The sequence below is a fragment of the Mustela nigripes genome, chromosome 12 (genome assembly GCF_022355385.1).
Source record: "Mustela nigripes isolate SB6536 chromosome 12, MUSNIG.SB6536, whole genome shotgun sequence".
Lineage (NCBI taxonomy): Eukaryota > Metazoa > Chordata > Mammalia > Carnivora > Mustelidae > Mustela > Mustela nigripes.
Window position 1 is genome coordinate 100,908,036 of NC_081568.1, and position 26,265 is coordinate 100,934,300.

The window sequence follows — 26,265 nt, forward strand, 5'->3', positions numbered from 1 at the left end:
TCAGACTATGTAAACGTGTTTGTGACTTGGGAAAGAAATGTGCCACTGACTGGCATAACTGAATTGTAAAATAAATTTCCTTTCTCCTTTTTCATCTTTATTAGGACTATGTCTAGACTGTGGGCTAGCACCACCCATTTGGTGTTGCAGAGATCTATCTAATACCAGGAGGGACCATTAATAAGTCACCCTAGTCCATTAAAAACATATTAGGGCCAGATAAACCCTGACCTCCATAACAAAATGTGATCACCTGTTTCTTACTGCTTTACTTGCTCTCCAGACTCCTAAACTTTGGCCTGCATTCTCAAGTGAGAGCTTTTACTTTCATCTTGTAACATTTGGCTTCTTTGATTCCTCAGACTTGATTTTGGCCTTGCGCTAGAATTCCTGCATCACTTACTTCAAGGGCTAAAGGAATCCATTTCCTCTTCATGTGTTCCTGGTTTGGTCCTTGCTATGTTTTATGTCATGTCAGTCACTACCCTATTAATTGATCTGTTTGATGGGACAATTTATAAAAGAGGCTACTTAGATGGAATTGTGGTGAGCTGCCTTGGGTAACTAACATCTTATAGGGGTGAGTTCTGTAGACACTAATTATTTTCAATCTACCCTGCAATATAGTCCGTCTTCCTTTTATTCCATAAAAAATATATTTGTATTATTCTTCAATGTGCTGATTTCTACGTGGCAGATCACATCGACTTTTATCCTGGGGTATGTGATGGGCTCCTTATTTGATTTAGGTAGAATTAGATGTATAATTATTTTCTTCTCTTCTGAAACAAGTTGGGGGGGGGGGGGAAACCTTGTACTTTCTTTGTGTTGTTGGCAAGATAATTGCCCTCAGGGAGAGAATTATGTTTGGAGACATACCCAGATAAGTATGGGGGGTAGAAGGTGAGGCAGCAAAGGCCTAAGTGTCAGTTGGTGACAGAACTTGAGGAAAGACGGCAGGCCTACATGAATGAGGAGAGGACTGTATTTGTCATTTTCATGAGAGAAGAGGTGAAGAAGAGGAGAAGGATGAAAGGATAGGTACCTGGTTTCTGAGAGGGGGAAGGAACAAAAGATGAACCCTTTAAGGTAAGGTAAGGTGAGCACAAAAATTTTGGAGAGGTGGAATGATTAATACAGGTTTTGGGATGAGTTTCTTACCCCATCTGCAATCTGAATTCCAGATTAAAAAAAATAAATCTAAGAATGTTTTGGGTAAAAATGCATGGGTTTTTAAGCAGATGAACTTATTGCATGTTTAAGTTGATTATGTTGAGGTGTCTGATGAGGGAAAGGCTCTTGAGATGGGGAGAAAACACACCAAGGATTCTCAGATCCAATCTCCTGGGAGGACTATTGGAGTCCTGAAGGCTAGAGAGCTGTATGAGATGAGGCGATTTTACTCAGAAGCTGAAGATTCCAACTGATATTTATATTATACTCGTATGTGACCTGGATATTGGATAAGAGGCTCAAGGTTCTAAGTAATATCCTTTGGACCAAAAAGTCAGGAACCCATTGATCTATGGAAACTTTAATCAAGGATTCATTTCTTCCTAAAGGGGGAAAATTGGGCTCACTGTTTTTGTTTCTCTTCATCCTGTATTCTGTTCATTATGGAACATGTGCTATTCCAGTGATGGGTTGGGGGAGAGGGCACAGTGAGAATGCATCTTGGAATGCACCGGAGAAGAATATGGAGGTTTAACAGAATCAGTCTGCTCTTCAAACTCTAGATTTGGAATTGAAATACTGAGTTATCTGTTTACATGACACAGATGTGCTATCAGGAGGTCTGTAAAATTTTCTAGATCCTGTGGGTTTGACCAGCTTCTAATAGTGAGATTTAATTCAACAAATGTACTTCACACCTGCCATGTGGAAAGCACAGTGGAAAGACTCTGGAAGTAAATAAGATTGAAGAAAAGAGATATTCTTGCTGGAGAGAGCAGAGATGTCAGCAAGAAGAACAAGGGTTTTGGATCTGTGAATGGCAACTAATCTAGTTGAGTGTGTGTTAAGGGAAATTGTGGGAGATAAGCCAGCAAGGGAGGCAGAATTATCAACCTTAGCTTTAGAATTCTGTTTGGAGATGGAAGTTTTTATTTACAATTCGTTTTTCTACTTGGTATTCCTCTTCAAAAAAAAAAGGGGGGGAGGAGAGAAAAGCTGTGAATTAACACAGTGTTATGGAGTAAAATCTTCTGGGGAGAATTGTTGAGGTTTACATGCACACATGTATTTTTTAAATTTATTTTTAATCTTTTAAAAGATTTTATTTATTTATTTGAGAGAGAGCACCAGCAGGGGAAGGATCAGAGGGAGAGGGACAAGCAGACTCCCCACTGAGTGAAGAGATCCATGAGATGTGGGCTTGATCACAGAACCCTGAGATCATCACCTGAGCAGAAATCAAGAGTTGGATGCTTAACTAATTGATCCTTTCAGGCACCCCTGTATTTTTTAAATTTTAAAATAATTTTTAAATGGAGTGTAGTGGACATATAATATTTTATTAGTTTCAAGTGTACCACATAGTAATTTGACAATTACTCACCACAATAAATGTAGTAACCATACAAAATTATTAAGGTATTATTGACTATATTACTTGTGTTTTACCTTTCATCTACATGACTTATTTATTTGATAACTGGAAGTTTGTACCTCTTAATCCCCTTCACCTATTTCATTCATTCCCCCCACCCTCCTATCTGGTTCACCCACCAATTTGTACTCTGTATTTATGAATATGTTTATTTTTGTTGTTATCGTTTGTTTGTATGTTCATTTATTTTGTTTTTTAGATTTCACATGTAAGTTTTCATCTGTCTTTCTCTGTATGACTTCTTTCACTTAGCATAATACCCCCTAGGTCCATTCATATTGTTGGAAATGGCAATATATCTTTCTTTTCTATGGCTGAGTAATATTCCATTGTTTATATGTGCTACATCTTTATCCATTCGTCTATGGATAGACTCTTAGCTTGCTTCCATAACTTGGCTACCATGAATAATGATGCTGTATACTTAGGGGTACATATATCTTTTTGAACTTTTGAATCAGGTAGATATGTAGTCACATTACTGGATCATATGGTATTTATATTTTTAGTTTTTTGTTTAGTTTTTAGTTTTTAGTTTTTTGAACCTTCATACTATTTTCCACAGTGGCTGTGTCAATTTACATTCCCAGCAACAGTGCAAGATGATTCACTTTTCTCTATTTCCTTGCCAACACTAGCTGTTTCTTGTCTTTTTGATTCAAACCATTCTGATAGGTGTGAGGTGATACTTCATTGTGGTTTTGATTTGCATTTCCCTGATGATGAGTCATATTGAGCATCTTTTCCTTGTCTGTTGGCCATCTGTATGTCTTCTTTGGAAAAATGAAAAATGTCTATTCAGGTCCTCTGCCCCTTTTTTAATGGGATTTTTTTTTTCTGTTAAGCTGTATGAGTTCTTTATATATTTTGGATATTAATCTCATATTGGATATATCATTTGCAAATAGCTTCTCCCGTTCAGAAGGTTGACTTTTTGTTTTACTTTTGTTTTATATTTTATTTTATTTTTAAAAGATTTTATTTATTTATTTGACAGAGAGAAAGAGGTCACAAGTAGGCAGAGAGGCAGGCAGAGAGAGAGAAGGGGAAGCAGGCTCCCTGCCGAACAGAGAACCTGATGTGGGCCTTGATCCCAGGACTCTGAGAGCATGACCTGAGCCGAAAGCAGAGGCTTAATCTACTGAGCCACCCAGGCACCCGCCTTTTTGTTTTATTGATGGTTTCCTTTACTGTGCAAGTTAGCAGTTTTATGGTTTAGGTCTTATATTTAGGTCTTCAACCCATTTTGAGTTTATTTTTGTGTATGATGTAAGAAGGTAGCCCAGTTTCATTCTTTTGTATGTAACTGTCCAGTTTTCCCAGCATCATTTATTGAAGAGAAGATCTTTTCCCCATTGTATATTCTTGCCTTCTTTGTCATAGATTAATTGACCATTTAAACATGGGTTTATTTCTGGACTCTCTTTTATTTTCCATTGATCTATATATTTATTTTTATGTCAGTATCATACTGTTTTGATTACACATATGTATGTTTAAAGCATGAATTATGTATTACAGTGCAAGACCGAATCTGTGTTTTAAGGATGGATTTTTGGTAGTTTTGGTTAGTTTGATATGTTTTCAGAAGATTAGAGAGAAATGGGTTTCCCTCCACCCCAATTCAGATGATTAAGTTCCTGCCTATAAAATACTTCTTTTCTCTAGGGTATTTTGTTTGCTCAAAACAGGTCTTCAGAAGGCAATGAGGCCACTAGTTCACTGTTGGGGGTCCCTTGAGATAATTCTGATCTGGATTACTTGGAATCAGGGATCTCAGAGACCACAGTCCTGAAAAAGAGACACTGTGGTTAGGCTTAATGAAATACCCCAGCAACTCTGGGTGGCTTGTGACTTCTCACTGTTTGGGTCCTAATGGATTAGAACTGCCCTTTATCCAGAATGTCAAAAACAGTGTTGTCCTCTATTCATGTGAAGAGTAACATGAAACTTCAAACGCCCAAAAGTGGTCCATCTGTCTGCACAATTTAATGACTTGTCTTTTTGTCTTCCTCCTAAGGTTGAGCCATCAATTCTGGGACTTGGATCCTGGAAGAACATGTTTTCCATCTATCATCCTCCCCTTAGGCAGACATAGTTACAGATAGGGCTAATGGCTATGATGTAAGAACCAATTTTAATAAATCTGTCTCTTAAAGTACTATTAACAGTCTGGCTATGATGAATAACTCTTTGTTACCTAAAGACAGTAGATCTTAGTGAGAATTACCATTCTTATAAATTCTTGAGTTGATTAGATCCTGATTGTAAATACAACATGGAGTTCACTTTTGAAAATGAAATTTTAGTAGGAATGATTGTAGATAATCCCAACACTTCAAGTGATTATCAATAATCGGAGGTAAGTATGACCCTGCTTCAAAACGTATTCATGGAGTGCTGCTTTTAGCTTCAGTTTAGGCTTCAGTCCTTCCATATGATATTATAAACATGAAGGAACATGAATTCTTTTATATTAAAGGAATCTTAAATGTTGCAGAATTATCTAATGTTGTTGAATATTTTTAACCCAAATTTTGGCCATAGAACAAAACAAAGTTGTCTTCCTTTTTTCCTCTGCTTCCACTCAGGAGCTACTGGTAGTAATCATATGAGAACAAAGGCTCTTGATATATAAAAACCCTCAAATGTCTTTTGGCTGCTCCTCCTCTGCTGAAGTCCTTGTCCTTATCCTCTGGGGCAAATCATGTAGTAATCAGCCTGATTAATACATGCATTAAGAAATGAGTCTCTATGTTGCCAAATAAACTGGAAAAAGAAATAAGAGCTCCTTTGGCTGGCTAGGGTGATATATTGCTTTGGATAGAATTTTAAATGAAAATCCAGATGGCTTTTGAAACAACATACAGAACATTTAGATCCTTGATCTGAGGCTACTGATAAAATTTTAGGCAGAAAATGCAGAGTATGGAAGAGTATGGAAAAGAGGTATAGTCTCTGTCTTTAGACAGTCTTCAGATAGCCAATTCAACTTGTCTCCAGTGTCCCAGCTAACATTCTAAGGTGGCTATCTACCTTGCTCAGTAGATAGAGTTTTCCAGAGCATCCTAGAAAAGATAATTGTATGCCTACCTCCTTTATTTTTTCTTTTCTTGAAAGTGCCTTGACAACTGTAAAGCTCTCTAATATAAGATACTGTTTTGTCATCTATAACAGGTTGAATAGAGTCCCACAAATTCATATCCATCTGGGGCCTCAGCATGTGATCTTACTTGGAATTAGAGTCTAACACAGATGTAATTAGTCAAGGTGAGGTCATAATAGATTGGGGGGGGGGGGTCCTAGATCCCGTGACTGATGTTCTTAAAAGAGGAGAGGACACTCATGTACATGGACACACAAGGAAGAAAGCCATATGAGGCAGAGGTTGGAGTGTTGCAGCCTCAGCCCAAGAAATGCCAAGGATTGGTGTCCACCAGCAATACCTAGGAAAGAAGCAGGGAACAGATTCTCCTTGAAGCCTTCAAAAGGAACCAATCCTGAGGACACCTTGATTTCAAACTTCTGACCTGTAGAATTGTGAGAGAATAAATTTCCATCGTTTTAAGCCACACAATTTGTGGTAACTTGTTAAGGCAGCCCTAGGAAGTTAACATACTTTCCTCAACCACTTGTAGAATGATACCACTTTGTGTCCTAGAAAACATAGGAAGAATACAAAAGTTGTACTAGATGTCCCCATGGATGTGCAAAGGGTTTCTGTGTCTGATCTGGGTAATCATATGTCTTTTTGACCAGCTCACCTTCTTTGGTTAGAATCGGCACATGTGGCTCTGGAAGAGATACAGGGGTCATACTTGGCTTCAGAGGAAATAGTCACATATGGACATAGATGTCAGGAATCTGCTTTAGTTGCAGGTAACCTAAAAATCAAATCCAAATGAGATTTAAAAGATGTCATTGTGTCTCTCTCCATCTCTCAACTTTCTTTCTCTTTTTCTGTTGGCTCTGTTCTCTCCTGCAGATGGCTTCTCTGTGGAAGCTTCTTTCCAGAGAGCCCCAGGGAACATGGATGCAAGCAAATCCAGTTTATTATATCCTCACAGACACGTTTTATAGCGATGGTGGTTCTTAACTGGGGTTAATGCTAATGATTTTTTTTTTACAATGTTTGGAGATATTTTTGCTTTTAATAATTAGGACTTATTACTGGGAATGCTAATATACATCCTAGAATGCATAGGATAGTTATCTACACCCAAAAGTTAACAGGGCTGATATTGAAAAATCCTGTCTTAGAGCATCTTTCCTAAAAGTGCTGGTGGAGATGTTTCTAGGTGATTCTAACTGGCCCAGTTTTGGCCACATGTCCACCTTGAACCAAACAGAATAGCCATAATAAGAAGCCCTGGCCATACCATTGACAAGATGCAAAGGCACATGGCCAACCCCGTTTATACTACATAGAAAATGGGTGGTCCTCAAAGGAAGGAATGCTTGGGGGAAAATATATGCACATGACAAATTTGGTTTAAGCAGACAAATGGAGGAGCTCTGACTCTTTGGACTGTTAAATGGTACTTAAAAGGAAGAAGATGGTCTTGATCATAACACATCTCTAAAGCAACACATCAGGGCTTTATTCCTTCAACAAATGCTTACAGAAGGTCCAGTCTCTCTATAGCCTCTGAGCCAGGTGCAAAGTCCAAAGTGGTGAGCCTCAATGTCAAGAGGCTATACTGTGGTGACCCTTCCAGGCTAGTGGAGGAGGTAGATAGAAATAAACACCCCCATGAAACTGAGATAACTGCTAAGAAGGAAAAGAACCTTGACAGAGAGTAATGGGAATGACTTATCTTGTAGATGGGACACTTGTTATTGGGCATTTGAGAGAACAAAGGGCAATAACTATGCATTTGTGCAGAAATGTCAGCTAGTGGTTGCTGGTGTGGACCAGGGTTGACCCTAATCTAGACATATCCTCTTCAAACCTCCATAGGTTTTGAAAGGCAGGGGGTAATTCATTTTTGTTTCTTTAGTCTGCTGCTTGAGTAAGCCAGGAAAGAATATAGATGAAGCAAAATATCTAAATAGTTCTAATTCAGTAGAAGCTTAAAGGAAGATAGAACATTAAAAGTGCCTTAAGGGGCGCCTGGGTGGCTCAGTGGGTTAAGCCGCTGCCTTCAGTTCAGGTCATGATCTCAGAGTCCTGGGATGGAGTCCCGTGTCGGGCTCTCTGCTCAGGGAGGAGTCTGCTTCTCTCTCTCTCTCTCTCTGCCTACCTGTGATCTCTCTCTGTCAAATTAAAAAAAAAAAAAAAAGTGCCTTAAGGAGGCCTAACATAAGAACTCCTAGCATGGGCCTGCAGTAAGATCTCTCAGCCCTGTCCCTGCTTGGACAACCTTGTCCCTGCTCTTTCTCATCTCTTAGTAGGACCGTTGATGGGAAAGGATGGGTTTAACTGTGTGATGTTCTTGGCTTCTGCCAGAGAATGCCAGTGTTAGTTGAAAGTGGTTCAGAAGGGGAGCGTGACTTTTTAAATAATAGCTTTATGAATTTTGTTTGGCATATACCATACAATTCACCAATTTAAAGTATGAGTTCAGTGGTTTTTAGTAGATTCATAGATATATGCAACTATAAATTGACTATATGTTGATTTTAGAGATTTTTCCTCACCTCCAAAAGATCACCCATTAGCACATTTTCCCTCTTCTTCCAGCACTAGGCAATCCCTAATCTACTTTCTGTGCCTTTAGATTTTCCTGTTCTGGACATTTCCATACAGAAGGAATCATATAACATTGTGACCCTTTGTGTCTGGCTTCTTTCACTTAGCATGTTTTCATGGTTTATCCTCACTGTAGCATGTGTCAGTATTCCTTTTCATGGCTGAAATATATTTCACTGTGTAGGTGGTACACATTTTATTTATCAGTTGACAGACATTTAGGTTGTTTCCAGCAGTAATTCTTAAAGATTAGGTAGTTGTATGTGCTGTAGCAACAAGGGAAGTGATGACTTCAAATCTGTTTGTTGGGTTTGTTACCAGTTAGCCACTCTGGCTCTAAGGTTAGGGAGAGAACTCTCACCTGGCTGGTGACTCAGGGCTTGTTAGTGCATTTCAGCTGTTGGCGATTTTCCCTCCTCTCCTTCTCTGGACACCCGGATTTGGTTTTGCCAACCACTAAGCCCTTTCCACAATTCCCCTGGTTTCTGTTTTGTCCTCTCCTCTAACACTGTAGCTTTATCATTGCAGGTGGTTTTGTTTTCACCAGCCACTGATACACTCCTTCAAGTGCCGGATAACCTCTTCAGCAGTGCAGAGATTTTCAGTATCTCATATCATAAACTCCTAGGAAGATGCCTTGTTTTGTACCTAAAAGCTCTTTGATATTCAACACGTCATTCAATGTTAACGATTCCTGTAGGCATCATGCTTTAGGACTTGTAAAAACCCCCTGAGGTATTACCCCATCTGATTTTCATTCCTGTGCTGAGAGATAAGAAGGTGGCCAGTACTATTCTCATTTGGCAAAAAAGCCAGGACTTGGAAGCCCCAGGGAGCAGCAGCATTGGCTCCAGAATTGTTTCCTGACCAGCCCTCTCTTCCTCTTTCCTAAGGTCCCACGGTGACTCCCAGGGCGTTCCTGCTGAGGCAGCAGTAACCACAGCAAGCTGTGGCTGAGTTGGTCTTTCTACGTGTGTGAGTGTCCTGACAGCAATCCCTGCTGCCTTAGCAGGAACTTTAAGAATTACCCTCCTTATTTGGTGGTAGCAATGGCATCTGCATTCCTGCTTGCCTTTTCTCTGGTACCACAGATGTAGTTATTATGTCACTTAGTCTGAACAGGGGAGGTGAGTGGATCAGCATGGTCTTGGGGATGAGCTAATTACAGTGGCTGAGCACACACTCTTATTTCTGTCGGAGCACCGTGGGAGTGTGAGGACTGGGAAATGGTATGTCTGTGGGGGAGACAACAAGTGGGCTAACGGAGCGAGGAGGGAAGGTTTGCTCTTGGTGGTGCTTTGTTTGTTTAACATTATCGTGGGAGGTAAATGGTTCCTAATTTCGGTCTTTTTCCATTACACTGCTGTTGGCATAGTCGGAGAGCATGCATAGCGTGAATACATGTTTGGACCTTAAATTATAGTTTCTTTTTTCCTTAAGCCCAAGCTACTGTTAAGTATGTTCTAGGATTTTTTCAGTGGCTTGTTCATGAATAGTTGTTAATTGTTCTTCTTGTGAAGGGAAGCAGAGTTAGGAACAACCTATGTTCCTATCTTGGCGATATCACTCTCCTAAATAGGTAAACTAATTAATATGTCTCTAATCACTTTCATTTATCCTTTTTAACTTCCCAAAACAATGGGTAAAACTGTACCTATTCCCCCATCTGCCTTGTAAAGGAAAAAATCACAGAGAATCATACCACACACCAACAGACAACCAGAATATTAAGGAGTCTGAATGACCATCCACAAATACAAGAATTGCCTGTTTGATCTAAGTTTGTTCTGCCCAGGAAACCACAATGGTAGAATTATGCCCGGCTGTTTGTTGCTGCATCTCCAGCTGGGGCCTATCTAGCATTGATTCTCACAGACCAGGCCCTCCATAAATATTTGTGAAATGAATGAATCAATGTACACAGTAGGCTCAACAAATGTTTGATTGGTTCCATCTTCTTTTTCTCATGTTTAAGGTAGTTTCATCTTCTTATTGAAATAGAAGAAGAATGTATCCCTTGGCCATGAGAAATGTCAAAAAATGTGAAACCGTTAGAGTAAGTGTAACCAGAATGTGGGGTATGATCAGCTATGACCTCAATTTTGTTTTTTACCTCATGTTGTTTCTTTAGAATTTATTCAGTGGTGTTTGGGGGTCTCTGGATGAAAACTCTGGAAGACCCCAATTTCTTTCTTCTCACTTTAAGTAATAGTGAAGTAGAAGAAAGGAAATAAACTGAAATAGGAATCTGTCTTAAAGTTTTCCACAGAAAATTTCTGTACAATTATTTCAGAATAAAGCCAATATATTGTATTTCATCTAAGCAGGTTTTGAGCTATATTCTGAGATTATATTGCTCAAGAGAAAGATTAAGCTAAGTGGGTTGGATTAAATCTGAATTTGCCAAGTTCTTTTTCATGAGGCTGAAGAGTACATTTCATTTAGGATATAGAAGCCACGAGGGCAAGAATCCAAGAATGGCCTTGATTCATAGTGTAGTCACTCCAAACCAAGTTTTCTGTGAGGCATGCTGGATCGCAGGAATGGGCCATTTGGGGAGAAATAAATCTGGGGCTTGGGCTCGGGCTAGTAATCTGTCCCAGCTTCCCAAATGATAGTGTCCTGGGAAGCAGGGTAAAAGTAGGTTTCATCAGTGTTGTTGAAGTCTCCAGTATCTGATCCAGTGAGTAAGATATAAATCAGATGTCTTCAGAAACTAGCCATACTTGCAATCAGGTAGGTAATGGTATCATGCTTCTGGATAATCCATTGCATTTAGGGGAAAGGATTTAACCCACACCAGATGGTATAAATTAGAGCAAGGTTAAGTCTCAGGGTCCCAGGCAGGTGAGCTCATGAAGGGCTTAAGTCCAGGTGCTGGAAGGTGGGGAGATAACTAGAAAGCCTTGGAAGGATTAGGGTTTAGGAAGATGTGAGAACAGTTTTGGGGTAGAGGGGAGCTATATTTCTGAAGGTTTCCTACCGGCACACTGTATGTAGGATGCCAAGACTGATTCCAGACCCCATCTTCAGATGGGAATGATCTCCCCAAACTTTCTGGAGACTTCCTAGGCTTCAGGATTGCAAGTAGGATGTGCTGAAACATAGTTGGAGGAGACCAGGACTGGTGAACCATCTCTTGGCCCTGTGTTTTAGAAACAGAGCTCTTAGAAACACTAACTCAGAGCTGAACATTTCCAAAAGATTCCTCTCAAAAGCCCAAAGTATTTAAATAGGACTTGTAGCCTGCATACCACTGGAATACAAAACACAGAACCCTTCTTACTGTTGTGATAGACCTATAGAATCTTTTGTTCTGATGAAATGACAGTTGGTGGACTTCTGAATAGCTTCAGGATGGATGGTGATGACCTTAAAGACTTGGAACTCTCAGCCTGACCCCTGGGGAGGTGGGAGGGATAGGAGTATGAATCAACAATGATCACACCTAAGTGATGAAACCCCCTAAACTACAGGGTTCAGAGAACTTCCAGGATGCTAAACTAGGTACCGGGAGGTTGGAGTGCCCAGAGAGGGTATGGAAGCTCCACACCCCTTCTCCATACCTTGCCCTATACATCTTTTCTACCTGGCTGTTCTTGAGTTATAACCCTTGTATTAAGTCATTAATAGTAAGTTAAGTGCTTTCCTAAGTTCTGTGAGCTATTCTAGCAAATTATTGAACCCAGGAGGGGGTCATGGGAAGCTCTAATTTTAGCCGTTGGTCAGAAGTATAGGAGGCCCAGTATTTGAATAAGCATCTGAAGTAGGGAGCAGTTTTGTGGGACTGAGTATTTACTTGTGGAGTCTTTACTAATTCTGTGTAGTTAGTATTGATGAAGTTCTAGAACATAGAGGAGGTTTGGTGGGGTGAGGTCTGGAGCCGATGACCAAGAAAGAATTCTTGAGACATCTTTGGTGCAAAATGGTGGTTTATTAAAGCACGGGGACAGGACCCATGGACAGGAAGAGCTGCTGCCCTGGGGATGTGAGGAGTGGTCTATTATATATTTGTAAGTTGGGGAGAGGATTAGGGATGGTGAAAGTCTCTAAGGAATTTTGGAAGCAAGGTTTCTAGGACCTTGAGGGGCTAGCTATTGTTTGGGAAAAAGGTTATTCATTACCAGTAATAAAGTCTTTTCATGAGACCCTTCAGATGTTTATCAGTGGGCCATATGCTTGGGAATGATTGTCAATACTATCTTGGAGGTTTACAGAAGTTTCCAAAGGAATTGTTAAAGTAGACTTATAGGATCCTGGTTGGGGGTAGGGGGTCGTTCAGGATAGGATTGTCTTTTGCCCTTAGCAAAACCTTAAGGTGGGGGTAGTTGAGTCCCTAGAGGAGAGTCACTCTGCCTGTTTTAAGGGCTTGTCAGTAGGTAAGGAAATTTAACAATTTTTCTTCTGCTTCTGTTTCCCACATCAGTATGAGAATAAATTAAATTATAGGACACTTAATTGATGTTTGCAGAAAATTAGAGACTTGGTTAGTATAGAAAAGCTATACATTCTGTGTCAGAAGTGTTGTGAGTACCACACACAAAAATAGACTCATAATGGATGAAGGACCTCAATGTGAGAAAGAAATCCATCAAAATCCTTGAGGAGAACACAGGCAGCAACCTCTTCGACCTCAGCCGCAGCAACATCTTCCTAGGAACAATGCCAAAGGCAAGGGGAGCAAGGGTAAAAATGAACTATTGGGATTTCATCAAGATCAAAAGCTTTTGCACAGCAAAGGAAACAGTTAACAAAATCAAAAGACAACTGACAGAATGGGAGAAGATATTTGCAAACGACATATCAGATAAAGGACTAGTGTCCAGAATCTATAAAGAACTTAGCAAACTCAACACCCAAAGAATAAATAATCCAATCAAGAAATGGGCAGAGGACATGAACAGACATTTCTGCAAAGAAGACATCCAGATGGCCAACAGACACATGAAAAAGTGCTCCATATCACTCGGCATCAGGGAAATACAAATCAAAACCACAATGAGATATCACCTCACACCAGTCAGAATGGCTAAAATCAACAAGTCAGGAAATGACAGATGCTGGCGAGGATGCGGAGAAAGGGGAACCCTCCTACACTGTTGGTGGGAATGCAAGCTGGTGCAGCCACTCTGGAAAACAGCATGGAGGTTCCTCAAAATGTTGAAAATAGAACTGCCCTATGACCCAGCAATTGCACTATTGGGTATTTACCCTAAAGATACAAACGTAGTGATCCAAAGGGGCACGTGCACCCGAATGTTTATAGCAGCAATGTCCGCAATAGCCAAACTATGGAAAGAACCTAGATGTCTATCAACAGATGAATGGATCAAGAAGATGTGGTATATATACACAATGGAATACTATGCAGCCATCAAAAGAAATGAAATCTTGCCATTTGCGACAACATGGATGGAACTAGAGTGTATCATGCTTAGTGAAATAAGTCAAGCAGAGAAAGACAACTATCATATGATCTCCCTGATATGAGGAAGTGGTGATGCAACATGGGGGCTTAAGCGGGTAGGAGAAGAATCAATGAAACAAAATGGGATTGGGAGGGAGACAAACCATAAGTGACTCTTAATCTCACAAAACAAACTGAGGGTGGCGGGGGGGGAGGGGGTTGGGGAGAAGGGGGTGGGATTATGGACATTGGGGAGGGTATGTGCTTTGGTGAGTGCTGTGAAGTGTGTAAACCTGGTGATTCACAGACCTGTACCCCTGGGGATAAAAATATATGTTTATAAAAAATAAAAAATTAAAAAAAAAAAGAAGTGTTGTGAGTAGAGAACCAAGTTTTTTCTTAACCGTCCAGTGAAACTATTTGCACTTTAATCCTTGTCTCCACATCTACTTAAAATAGATTAAGGTTAAAATAGATTTAAAAAACAAACCAGCAGACTCTTTTTAAAGATATCCCTTACTGTCAACATACACAAAAATAGAGAATTAAAACAAAAATAGAGAAGTTAGCCACTGGAAGGAAGTCTGAGTATCTGATAGGCATGCATGACATTTTTATGTTCTCTGTCTTTATATAACTTCTGAAGTGCTAAGGAGCATACCCAGAATGAAATGTACTTGGAATGCTATGAAGAGAGGAAAGAGAAGAAAAATACATTGAAGGAGTACTTGCTACAGTTAGCACTGAGTCAGGCACTCTCCACATTAAATAATTTCATTGTAACCTCAGAGCCTTGGGAAGTCGAGACTACGGCCTTTTGAACTAAAGGCACTACTATGCAATAAGGCCAAGGAAGGTAGCAATGCTATCTTCCTTGCCCTTATATCTAGTTCTTATTGCAGAGCCTGGGACATAATTAAAACCTAAAAAATATTTCTTTCCTGAATGAACAAGTGATTTTTAAAGTAGCTTGTTTAGGATCCCAAAGCAAGGTCACAAGTTTATATTCTTACTTATAGTTTCCATGAAACAAAACTTTGGAGTTAGTGAGATCCCATCTAGATAGGAGAATTATTTATAGAGAGTGTTATTTGTAATAGTTATTTGTAGAGCTGGGATTGTACCATGTCATTCCGCTCAAGGAATAGTAACCTTCTGTGGGTTGCCCCAAACAGCACTATAAAACTCTGACACATACAGTAAGCTTGAACACATTTCTTCTTGATGTCTCAGGAAATAAAAGCAGGGGCTGTACACTCTTCTCCCTATGTTTAATGTATTTTATAGACAATTGAACAGAATGTTAGTGGCATATTTATTGTCATTTCAATGACAAACAATTTGCTATGACTTTTTAATTAAGCAAATGTTGCATCTTGGTGAAAGATGTAGGCTCTAGGGGAAAAAAAGCTGAGTTGGAGAAATAAGAGGAGAAACTTGCTCATCACAAAGAATTTCTTGTGTATGACACCTCTCATGCCATTTGGTGTATAAGAAGGTCTTAGGCTGCTCATTCTGAGTGGCTCTTCTCTACTCCACCCCTACAACTCATTCTGTTGCAATTAACCCAAATTAAAAGAACTGGATCTTCAATGATGGAATCTGGTTAGTGTAGGAAACTACACTTATCAAACTCTTTGTCAAGAGTTTGGCATGGATGGGAGGAGTGATAGATGCTCCCAGAGGAAGCAAGGTCAGAAAACAGGAGGGAAAATGGGTTCCTCCAGACAGTGAATACTGCAGGAAAAGGACCAGGCACAGTTCCTAAATCCATTGTAATGGACACATTTGTAACTGGAAAGCAAATACACTTCTACTATGAATGTGTACAGTTTACAAGGTAGTGGATGTTATAAGCAAATGTGAGATCTGATAGTCATTGCATAACAAATGAGCTTACTTTGCCTGCATGATTCCAGCAAACTGTCAAACATGCCCCAGAATCCATGATTTCTTCATTTGGTAATTTGTTTCTCTCATATCCAGCTGGGATCTCACTTTGTGGAATGGTACTCTGAATAAGAATGTAAGCTTGTGAGCCTAAGGCTTATCATGGAGTACTCTGTTTCGGATTGGTTCATTCTTTTTGCTCAACATAAGAATACCAGTTAATGTTTGGGCGCATCATGACCCCAGTTGTCTGAGGGCAAAGCAGGCTTGACTGCAGAACGAAAAAAACCATATTTCGGTTGTTCTTCTGGCCCTCCACCATCACTGTGATCCATGTTTTCTGTTTCAATTTTATGTAAGGTTGATTTTCTACGTCTTTCTGTTTCCACTTCCTGTTTTCCCTGTCAAATTCTATATGTTAGACCCCAGCTTACAGAAATATAGGAGTTTGATAAGTTTTGATTAATTGCTGTCATCCCTATTGGATAAAGCTGAAGTATAAGGCCTCTTTATGGACTGATGTTCCGTTCAAGAATTTATTGCCTAGGATCAGATCCCTGCCCTGGTCCAAAACACAGTCAGATGGTAAAATATGTGGTAGAGCACAGGGGCACACAGTGTTTAAGGCATCAACTTTAGGCACTTAAGCGAACGTCTGTGGACGGGAACTCTTTAGAAGAGGACTGAGGGCATAATAGGCCTTCTCAGGATGGACCCTGGTAGAGCTACAAAAGAGAGCATTATCTAGGATTGGAGAACAAGGGGGTGGCACTAAGGTAATCCTTTAAAAACTGGCTCACTTTATCTGTTAACAGCATTTGATCCAACCAGCAAAACCAGAAGGTGCCAAATGTTTTGAGATTCCTCTAGCATTTTATTTCAGTGACTCATGGTATCTACCACACTTGTCCTGAGGATTGATGTGAGGATTCAAGAAAGTAGTATGCAGGAGGTTATTTTTTTAAACCTGTAAGTAAACTAGTGTTGAAGCTGATAGAGACCCCCCAGACCTCAGCCCCTTCCTGTCTGCTGTTCTCCATTGCTCCTGCTGAGGCAGAAGAAAAGACCAAATGGCCGTCCCCCTTTGGTTAAGAAAAGAAAACAAGTTCCTGGGATGATTAGCACTCTCCTGAGACCCTTCTGTATAGATTATACTTCCACATAAAGGGGACCAATCAGCCATGAGAAGCAGTGAATAAAGATCCCAGATTTCCGTGTGCCACTTGAGTTTCCTCCGTTGCTTTGTTAGGTCCCCCAATAATGGGTCCGTGATTAAAGGAGCGAGACTGATACAAAACGAAGGTCAAGCAAAGCTTTATTTTGTGCCAGGCATCAAGAATCAGACTGACTGCGCCTCTTACAGAGAGCGTGACCTTTCTGTTTCATAGACTAACTTTTAAGGACAAAGGCCATGCCGTTGGGCCTGGCCATGCACAGGTAGCCAGAGATTGTAATACACACAGGAAACTCCACATGTTAGATCACACACAAGTGACCAATTGAATTACAGTTTACCCTATAGTAGACATTTGACCTGGCCTATCACCCTCATTAGAACTGGCACCCAAGAGGCTCCCAAAGGGCGGGGCCCATACTCCTTGGTAGCTAGGGAGACAGTATACAACCCCCCACTGATTGGATGTCTCCACCTGGCCTGACCCACTCTTGTATCTGGGCTTTGTTACCTGCAGCTGGTTTCCTGGACTTGTTTTTAAGTCAGTCCCCTGAGGGAAGGGGAGCAGGGACAATTTAAGGGTTAAACAATAAGGTTATTGTTTAACCTTAATGGAAGCCTCTGGCTAAATAGGTCCTTACAGCTTCAGATTTTCCCCAACAGAGTCAGGTACCATTCATTTACTTACCCTTCATTTATGAAATAATCACCTAGTGTTTATGTCAGAAATTGTGGTAGAGTCCAGGCATGCAAAGGCAAATGGGTCTTCTATCCCTTCAGAAAGCTCTCCGTCTCGTGGAAGAAACCGATAGAAAGACAAATCATTGAAAAACTGAATGTATGTCATGATAAAGGAAGGTATGAAGTTTTATAAAAATATAGATAAATAATAGGTGCTTAAAGTATCTGTACTTTTCATGAATTTTATTAAGCCCTATTTTGTCCTGTGAAGTACATATTATTTCTCCCAATCTTAGAGATTAAATAACTGAAGGGCTAGGTAGTGCAGGCAGTAAATGATAGATTTGGCACTCAAAACTAAATATTCTAGGGTGCCTGGGTGGCTCAGTGGGTTAAAGCCTCTCCCTTGGCTCGGATCGTGATCCCAGGGTCCGGGGATCAAGCCCTCATCAGGCTCTCTGCTCAGCCGGGAGCCTGCTTCCTCCTCTCTTGCTCTCTGCCTGTCTCTCTGCCTGCTTGTGATCTCTGTGAAATAAATAAATAAAATCTTAAAAAAAAAAAAAAACTAAATATTCTAACTCAAAGTCTAGTTGTGTGCCCTCCCCCACCCCATGTTAAGCTGCTTCACTTAGGATTGGGGGAGACTTGAGTCAAGACTGGCAATCCAGGAGCTAATTAAAAACAAAAAACGAAAAAAAATCTGTTTTGGAGAATATTTAATGAAACAAGAAACTGTTCATGATGTAGCATTAAATGAAAAAAAAAATGGGAAGAATAGGCTATGAAACACCTCAGAAAATGAAACTCCAGAACCATGAAAAAATTATGACCATTTAATATATTTTTCTAGCCCTTGTCTGCCTATAGACACTAATAAGTTTATACCAATAGTAAAATCCCTTATTTCCCCTGGCCCTGTTCTTTCTGGTATTATATAGAACTTCTGCTCTTTATAAAACATGTTCTGGATTATATCTTGGAGTTCTGGAAGTGCAGGTTCTTATATATACCCATGAGCAAGGATAATCCCAGTGGGCACTGAGGCTAGACCCACCCATCACAGATGGACTCGAGCCATCTCTGGGCCCAGGAAGCCTGTCTGCCATAATCATAAAGGGGTCTCCAGGAAGAGGTGTCTGGGCCCCAGTGTGTCAGAGTATAGTGAAATTGCCTTTACAGCTTTTATTCACAGCATCCCCCGTATATTTTCATAGGTCTCAGAAAGTAATTGAATGGAAAAGTCCGATACCCCATGTATGCTACACATAGAACAATTCCTTGTCCAAGAGCTAAGGGCTTTCTCACCAGATCGGGCTCATCATGGGCACTCCTTCAAGAGAGTTTCCTCCTGAAGTCTTTCCAATATTCATACAAAGAATGAATATTCTGGAGAATATTCATACAAATACAATATTCATACAAAGAAAGAATATTCTGGAGAATAGCCCCTGAGTGACAGAGATAAACCCCAGGTACATTTGAGTCACCCATGGATGTAGGTACTTGAACTCTGCTTATATTTCATTGATTAGCAGCAGATGCCAGTATCATGGGGGTGGAGAGGGAGAGTTCCTCTTTCTTATTTTCTATATTATGTATAATTTAAAATATTAATTTTATAAATAGGAAAAGATTTAAAGAAAAAAAACTCTCAAAGAACATAGAGTAAGCAATTTGAGAAGGTTATAGATTTTTGAAATAGGGTGATTTATCATCCCCTGGGGTAATTTGAAATATAACCCTTCAAATGAACTGGATGACCTCTTCATTTTAAGCTTCTGTGAATCACTTGGGGTTCATTGATTCTTTTCTTTCTTTGACTCATATCTAAGCCAGAGACAGTAGGACTCTGTACGAATTATTGAATATTGAAATCATTGAAACACTGACGTCAGGGCTTCTTTGATTTTCAGATTATAATGGCTTCCATATAGGTCTCATTTAACTGTGGTTGATAGAAAATAGCAGTATTCACTTTAATCAAAGTTGTTTGTAATTTAGGAAAAGAATTATAAGCTAGGGTAGCTCGGCACAGATGTAAATTCTCATTTACATGAGCTTGGCCAAACCCACATTTGCTCCAAAGCTTGGAGCTGTAAAGTAGAAGTTTCTTTCAGTGTTATTTTAGTAAATCTCAATAAAAAATTATCAAATATAACAAAACATTCTTGGAAAGACAGGAGGGATTCATGGCATTTCACTTGACATTAAAAGAACTAATGAGTTTGCTATTGATAGAGAATTTTTGCTTTCTTATTTGCTTCAAAGAATGCTACTCATTTAGTAATTCTTAAACACCTACATCTTTTCCATTTTTGCTTTTCCTGCTTGATGCCAGAGTTTTCTTGGCTAGTAGCGGAATCTGCTGAATAGTTTGGCTCTGCTTTTTATCCACATATTCTATGGATCTTGTGGTTTTGAATCCAAAGCACTTGAATAATGATGGGGACCAAATGTTCCAGAAAATATAAATATTGTATATAACCAGCTATTGCCAACAAATAAAAAAAAGAAAGGCTGATTTGGGCCAGAGCAACCTATACAGGCTTTATTCCTGCCAAGTTGAATGTGTGCACAGCCAAAAAGGGCCAAAATCCTTTGGTGAGCAATAGTCAAGAGATGAGGAATAGGACATAACATTTTAATATATTAACCATTTGAAAAAATCCTATTGGTAATTTCTTGTCATTCCTGTGGCTCTTCTCCCATTTATGCCAAACCACAGACATCAATTTCCTCAGGAAAGGAGTATTATTCAGGGAAAAAATATGAGGAAGCAATTCTTAGGTTTGAGTTTCAAAATGGACTTCTGAGCCTCTTTACAGTTTGAAAGAAAATGTTTTGATTTCAAAAGGCTGAATGTTGAATATCAAAAGTTAAAATCCTGAAGGACTCAGTGCATGAAAGTTTTTGTCATTAACACATCAGATTGGAAGGAATGCATGTGGACGTCAGAGCATTTTTCCTGCTGGAGAGAATCTCTAAGGATCCTACCGTTTTGGGGAGAGGAAAAGAGAACTGGAAGGCAAGATAGTTCAATACCACTGAGTTTCTTTGAGAGAGTTTCTTTGAGAGGGTCCTGTGCTCTGACTCCCAAGTGGAGTTGGGGGACAGTGTTGAAGATCAGAGATGTGCGTGGTTTCAAACCATGTATAGATTTGGGTTTCTGACAACAGGCAGGATGTGTGTCAAGCATCTAAAAATTCTGCAGCGTCCAAAATGGCATGGGAGCAATAGAGTAGGGATGGATGCATGAAGCATCTAGACAGATGATCTGAGGGAGCCCACAGAGCCCCTTTGGGCTATTGTGAATAATGCTGCAATGAGCATGGGTGTGCAAGTATCTCTTCCAGATAGTTATTTCATTTTGTTAAGATATTTACCCAGGAGTAGAATTGCTGGATCATATGGGAGTTCTATTTTTAAATTTTTGAGGAATCTCCATAACGTTTCCCATAATGGCTAGACCAGTTCACATTTCTATCAAGCAGTGTTCAGGGGTCCTTTTTTCTCACATCCTCACCAACACTTGTTATCTCTTGTCTTTTAGATGAAAACCATCCTAATGGATGGGAGATGGTATCTTATTGTGATCTTGATTTGATTTATCTGATGAATAGCAATGTTGAGCACATTTTCATGTACCTGTTGGTAATTTGTACCTTGTCTTTGAAAAATGTTTATTCAGGTCCTTTGCCCATTTTTCAATTCTGTTATTTGTTATTTTGCTCTTCTGTTGTATAAATATTTATATATTTTAGATATTAACCCCTTATTGGATATATGGTTTAAGAATATATTCTGAATATATTCTCCCATTCTGTATGTTACCTTTTCATTTTTTTAAATGCACAAGCTGGGGGGAAGGGGGTGGTGGCAGAGGGAGAGGGAGAAGCAGACTCCCTGCTAAGCAGAGAGCCTGATGCGGGCCTCAATCCCAGGACCATGGAATCATGATCTTTTTTTTTTTTAATAAATTTTTTATTTTTTATAAACATATATTTTTATCCCCAGGGGTACAGGTCTGTGAATCGCCAGGTTTACACACTTCACAGCACTCACCAAAGCACATACCCTCCCTAGGAATCATGGTCTTAACTGAAAGCTTCCAATTGAGCCACCCAGGTGCCCCTTCATTTTATGTATCTGTATCTATAGATATAGATATCTATATATTGGCTCTGAAAAAGCCTTTTACTTTATTGTACACTCACTTTGTTTGTATTGCTTTTTGTTGCTTATGCTTTTGGTGTTATATCCAAAAAGTTGTTTCGGAGACCAATGTCAGGAAACATTTTTCACTGTATTTTCTTTTAGGAGTTTTATGGTTTCAGGTCTTACATTTAAGTCCTTATTCCGTTTGAGTTAGTTTTTCTGTATGGTGTATGATAGAGGCTGTTTCATTGTTTTGCAGGTGAATGTCGAGTTTTCCCAACACCACTTATTGAAGAGTTTATCCTTTCCCCATTGTGTGTTTTTGGTGCTCTTTTCAAAGATTCATTGATGGGTGGGCTTGTTTTTGGGCTCCTGATTCTGTTCTATTGGTTTGTGTCTGTTTACACGCCAGTACAATACTGTCTTGATTTATTAGAGCTTGATAATACAGTTTGAAATCAGGAAGCATGATGCCTCCAACTTGGGGGATGCCTCCCACTGCTTTGGCTATCAAGGTCTTTTGTGCTTCCATGTGAATTTTAGAATTGTTTTTTCTCTTTCTGTGGAAAATTGTCATTGGAATTTTGATAGGGACTGCATTGAATCTGCCCATCATTTTAGCAATAGAATTTTAACAATATTAATAACAATTTTAACAATATTTTGTTAAAAATTTGACAATTTTAACAATATTATTAACCCAATCCAGGAACATGAGATATTTTGCCTTTTTTTTTTTTTTTTTTTGCATTTTCTTCAGTTTCTTGCATCAATGTTTTATAGTTTGCAGTATTAAGATCTTTCACTTCCTTGGTTAAATTTATTTCTAAGTATTTTATTCTTTAATGTATTTGGGAATGGGATTGCTTTCTTAATTTCTATTTCTAGTAGTTTATTGTTAGTGTGTAGAAACACAACTGATTTTTGTATATAGATTTTGTATCCTTCAATTTTACTGAATTCATTTATTCTAAAAGTTTTTGGTGGAGTCTTTAGGGTTTTGGTTTTTTTTTTTCCAGGGTTTTCTATATATAAGATCAGGTCATCTACAGAGATGATTTTACTTCTTTCTTTCTGATTTGGATGTCTTTTCTTTATTTCTTTCTTTATTTTATTTATTGTCTTTTTAATTTCTTTTTTCCCTTTAATTGCTCTGGTTAGGACAGTATTGTGTTGAATATTGGGCATCCACTATCAAGGATGCCGACTCTCGTGACTCTCATTGCCTTTTCATTTTGTTTATGGTTTCCTTTGCTGTTGAAGTGCATCCCATATATACCCAATTTGTTCAGAGTTTTTATTATAAAAAAATATTGAATTTTGACAGATGCTTTTACTGCATCTATTGAGATGATCTTTTAATTTTTTTAAAGATTTTATTTGTTTGACAGAGATCACAAGTAGGCAGAGAAGCAGGCAGAGAGAAGGAGAAGCAGGCTCCCCGCTGAGCAGAGAGCTCAATGCAGGGCTTGATCCCAGGACCCTGAGATCATGACCTGCACCAAAGGCAGAGGCTTAACCCTCTGAGCCACCCAGGCGCCCCTGATCATATAATTTTTTATCCTTCATTCTGCTGATTTAGTTTAGTGTATATTGAACCATCCCTGCATCCCAGAAATAAATCCCATTTGATCATGATGTATGATCCTTATTTTATTTTAATTCCTATAGTTAACATATAGCATTATATCAGTTTCAAGTGTCTAATATAGTGATTCAGTAGTTCTGTATATTACTCAGTGCTCATCAAGATAAGTGTACTCTCAATCCTCTTTACCTCTTTCACCCACTCCCCATCAACCTCCCCTCCAATAACTATCAGTTTATTCTCTAGAGTTAAGAGTCTGTTTTTTGGTCTCTCTTTTTTTTTTTCCCCCTTCTTTCATTTGTTCTGTTTCTTAAATTTCACATATGAGTGAAATCATATGGTATTTGTCTTTCCGTGACTGGCTTATTGTACCTAGCAGTATACTCTCTAGATCCATGTGTGTTGTTGCAAATGGTGAGATTCATTCTTTTTTTTTTTTAATGGCTAAATATTTTATATATATATACATACACACACACACATACACACCACATCTTCTTTATTCATTCATCTGTCAGTGGACACTTGGGCTACTTGCATAGTTTGGATATTATAAATAATGTCGAAATAATCATGGGGTGCATATAGTCTAGTGAATTAGTGTTTCATGTTCTTTGGGCCAAATACCCAGTAGTGTTATAATTGGATCATTTGGTGGTTCTGTTTTTAATTTTTTGAGGAACTTCCATGTTGTTTTCTACGTGATATATGATCCTTTTAATGTGCTTTTGAATTTGGTTTGCAATACCTTTAAGGATTTTTGCATCTATGTTCATCAAGGATATTGGACTATAATTTTATTTTCCTTATTTATTTTCATTATTGGTCTGCTCAGATTTTTTTTTTTCTTCATGATCCAGTCTTGGTACACTTTATGTTTCTAGGGATTTATCCATTTCTTCTAGGTTATCCAATTTGTTAGTATATAATTGAGGTGGATAGAGACACACCCCACCCCCACCCCCACCCCAGCCCTTTCCTGTCTGCTGCTCTCCATTGCTCCTGCTGAGACAGAAGAAAAGACCAAATGGCTGTCCTGTTTGGTTAAGAAAAGAAAAAAAACAAGTTCCCTGGGATGATTTAGCACTCTCCTGAGATGCCTCCATATAGATTATACTTCCACATGAAGGGGGCCAATCCGCCCTGAGAGACCAGGAAAACATCCTGTTACCATCCCCCATCATCTGTAACCATAAAAACTCACCCCGAACCCTGTTGGGTGCTCAGCCTTTGGGAAAGGATCCCGCTGAGCCTGCTGGCGATAATAAAGCTGAGTTCTCCCCGATTTCCGTGTGCTGCTTGAGTTTCCTCAGTGGCTTCAGATTTTCCGCAACATCTGGTTCCCTGACCAGGAAACCCAACTGCACTGGCCCATTGTGCCACCAGTGTGGGACCAGAGACAGGCCGAGGAGGGCAACAGAGTACCTACCTAGGGTTTAAGCACGCCCCACTGATTTCCGCGGACCCAAAGCTGGGTTCTCCCCGACAGCTGTGGCTTGCCTCTGACCTGCCGGACCAACAGCAGTAGACCAGGACAACTGGCAGGATCCACTTGTTGGACCAGGTAAGCCCTGGGGCCACTGTTCTAGTCAGACCCGTCTATTGAAGATGGAAGGGGAGACTGATCATTAGTCAGGGATACCCAGGGTGGAGGGGAGGTGTCCAGCCTGTTTGAATGTGAAGGGTGCCTGACTGTGTGAATCTGTCTGTACATCTCCACCGATTCGGCTCCAGAGTCAATGTGGGCTGTGGGCTGCACCCTGTATTTGGCCGAGAGTCATACGGCGTAACGGTCATCTACTCCACAGAATAGTCTGGTCCAGGTCTTATACGGATAGACCTTAGCTAAGAAGCTCCTAAGTTCCCACGAGGGGTGCGAGCAGGACAGCACCTGAAAGAATCCCCTTTCTTTGTCCGAGACATCATTCACCATGGGAGGGAAACCCAGTAAACCCACTGTCTTAGACTGCATGCATAAAAACTTTAAAAAAGGGCTTCAGCGGTGACGACGAGGTTTATATGATCCCGGGAAAACTCAGGACCCTCTGCGAGCTAGAATGGCCTAGTTTTGATGTTGGATGGCCCTCAGAAAGAATCTTAGATTTGCCCACCATCGGACGTTTTTATTGTGTGGTCATGGGAAACCCAGGGCACTCAGATCAGTTTCCATATATTGACTCCTGGTTAGAAATAGCTAGAACCCTTCCCCCATGGGTATGGTTCTGCGTTTATAGTAAGGGAGAGTGCAGGATCCTCATCGCTCAACCAACCAGAAATACTTGGAATAAAGCCATACATCAGGGGGACCCAGAGGAAGAGCTCCTACCAACATATGTTCCTTTGGCCCCCCCCGACTGCTCCTGAAGTGGGACCGGGTACCCCGCCACCCTCAGTCTCTCCGCTGCCTCCAGCTCCATCCCTGCCTCCCCCATTCCAGCGCTAACTACAACCTCTCCAAAATCTCTGATTCCACCGATGGACACAGTCTCCCACCACAGACCTCCCACCACCTCCCAACTGTCAATGGTCTCACTACCAGCCTCCACACCACCACCAACTACTCGTGATGGGGACTCCTCCCCAGAAGCCAAACCCCAAAACACCATGTGCTGACTCCAAACACGGGAAATCCCCCTTACCAAACGCCCCTCTGTGAGACTTGAGGTCCTGACACGAATGGTGCAGATGGTACCCCCCCAACTGGGTTGGCCCATCATCTATTATCAGCCTTTCACCACTACCGGCCTCCTAAACTGGAAACATCATATTCCCGCTTATTCAGAGAAACCACAGGCGATGATTGACCTCATGGAATCCATCTTCCAAACCCACCAACCAACATGGGAAGATTGTCATCAGCTCCTTTGCACCTTGTTCAACACCGAGGAGAGAAGAAGAATCCTTCAGGAGGTGCGTTAAGTGGCTTGAGGAGGTGGCTCTAGCAGACATTATGAATATCGAGAGATGGGATCAGGAGTCTGCACCAGACAGTCGTCAGTAATAACTACACCAGTGGCACCTCTTACCACTGTAAGAGGTAACTGTCATGGGTGCCACAGGGGATCAAGCC

General features: G+C 40.1%; 1 long non-coding RNA gene across 1 annotated transcript in view; it reads left to right on the plus strand.

Annotated features, from left to right (window-relative positions):
- LOC132027953 (uncharacterized) overlaps positions 1-4,748 on the plus strand; it is a 72,799-nt gene extending 68,051 nt beyond the window's left edge. The window contains exon 3 of the long non-coding RNA XR_009407274.1: positions 4,629-4,748. This is a non-coding gene — a long non-coding RNA (uncharacterized LOC132027953). The remainder of the gene's footprint in view (positions 1-4,628) is intronic.
- Positions 4,749-26,265: the final 21,517 nt, after the last annotated feature.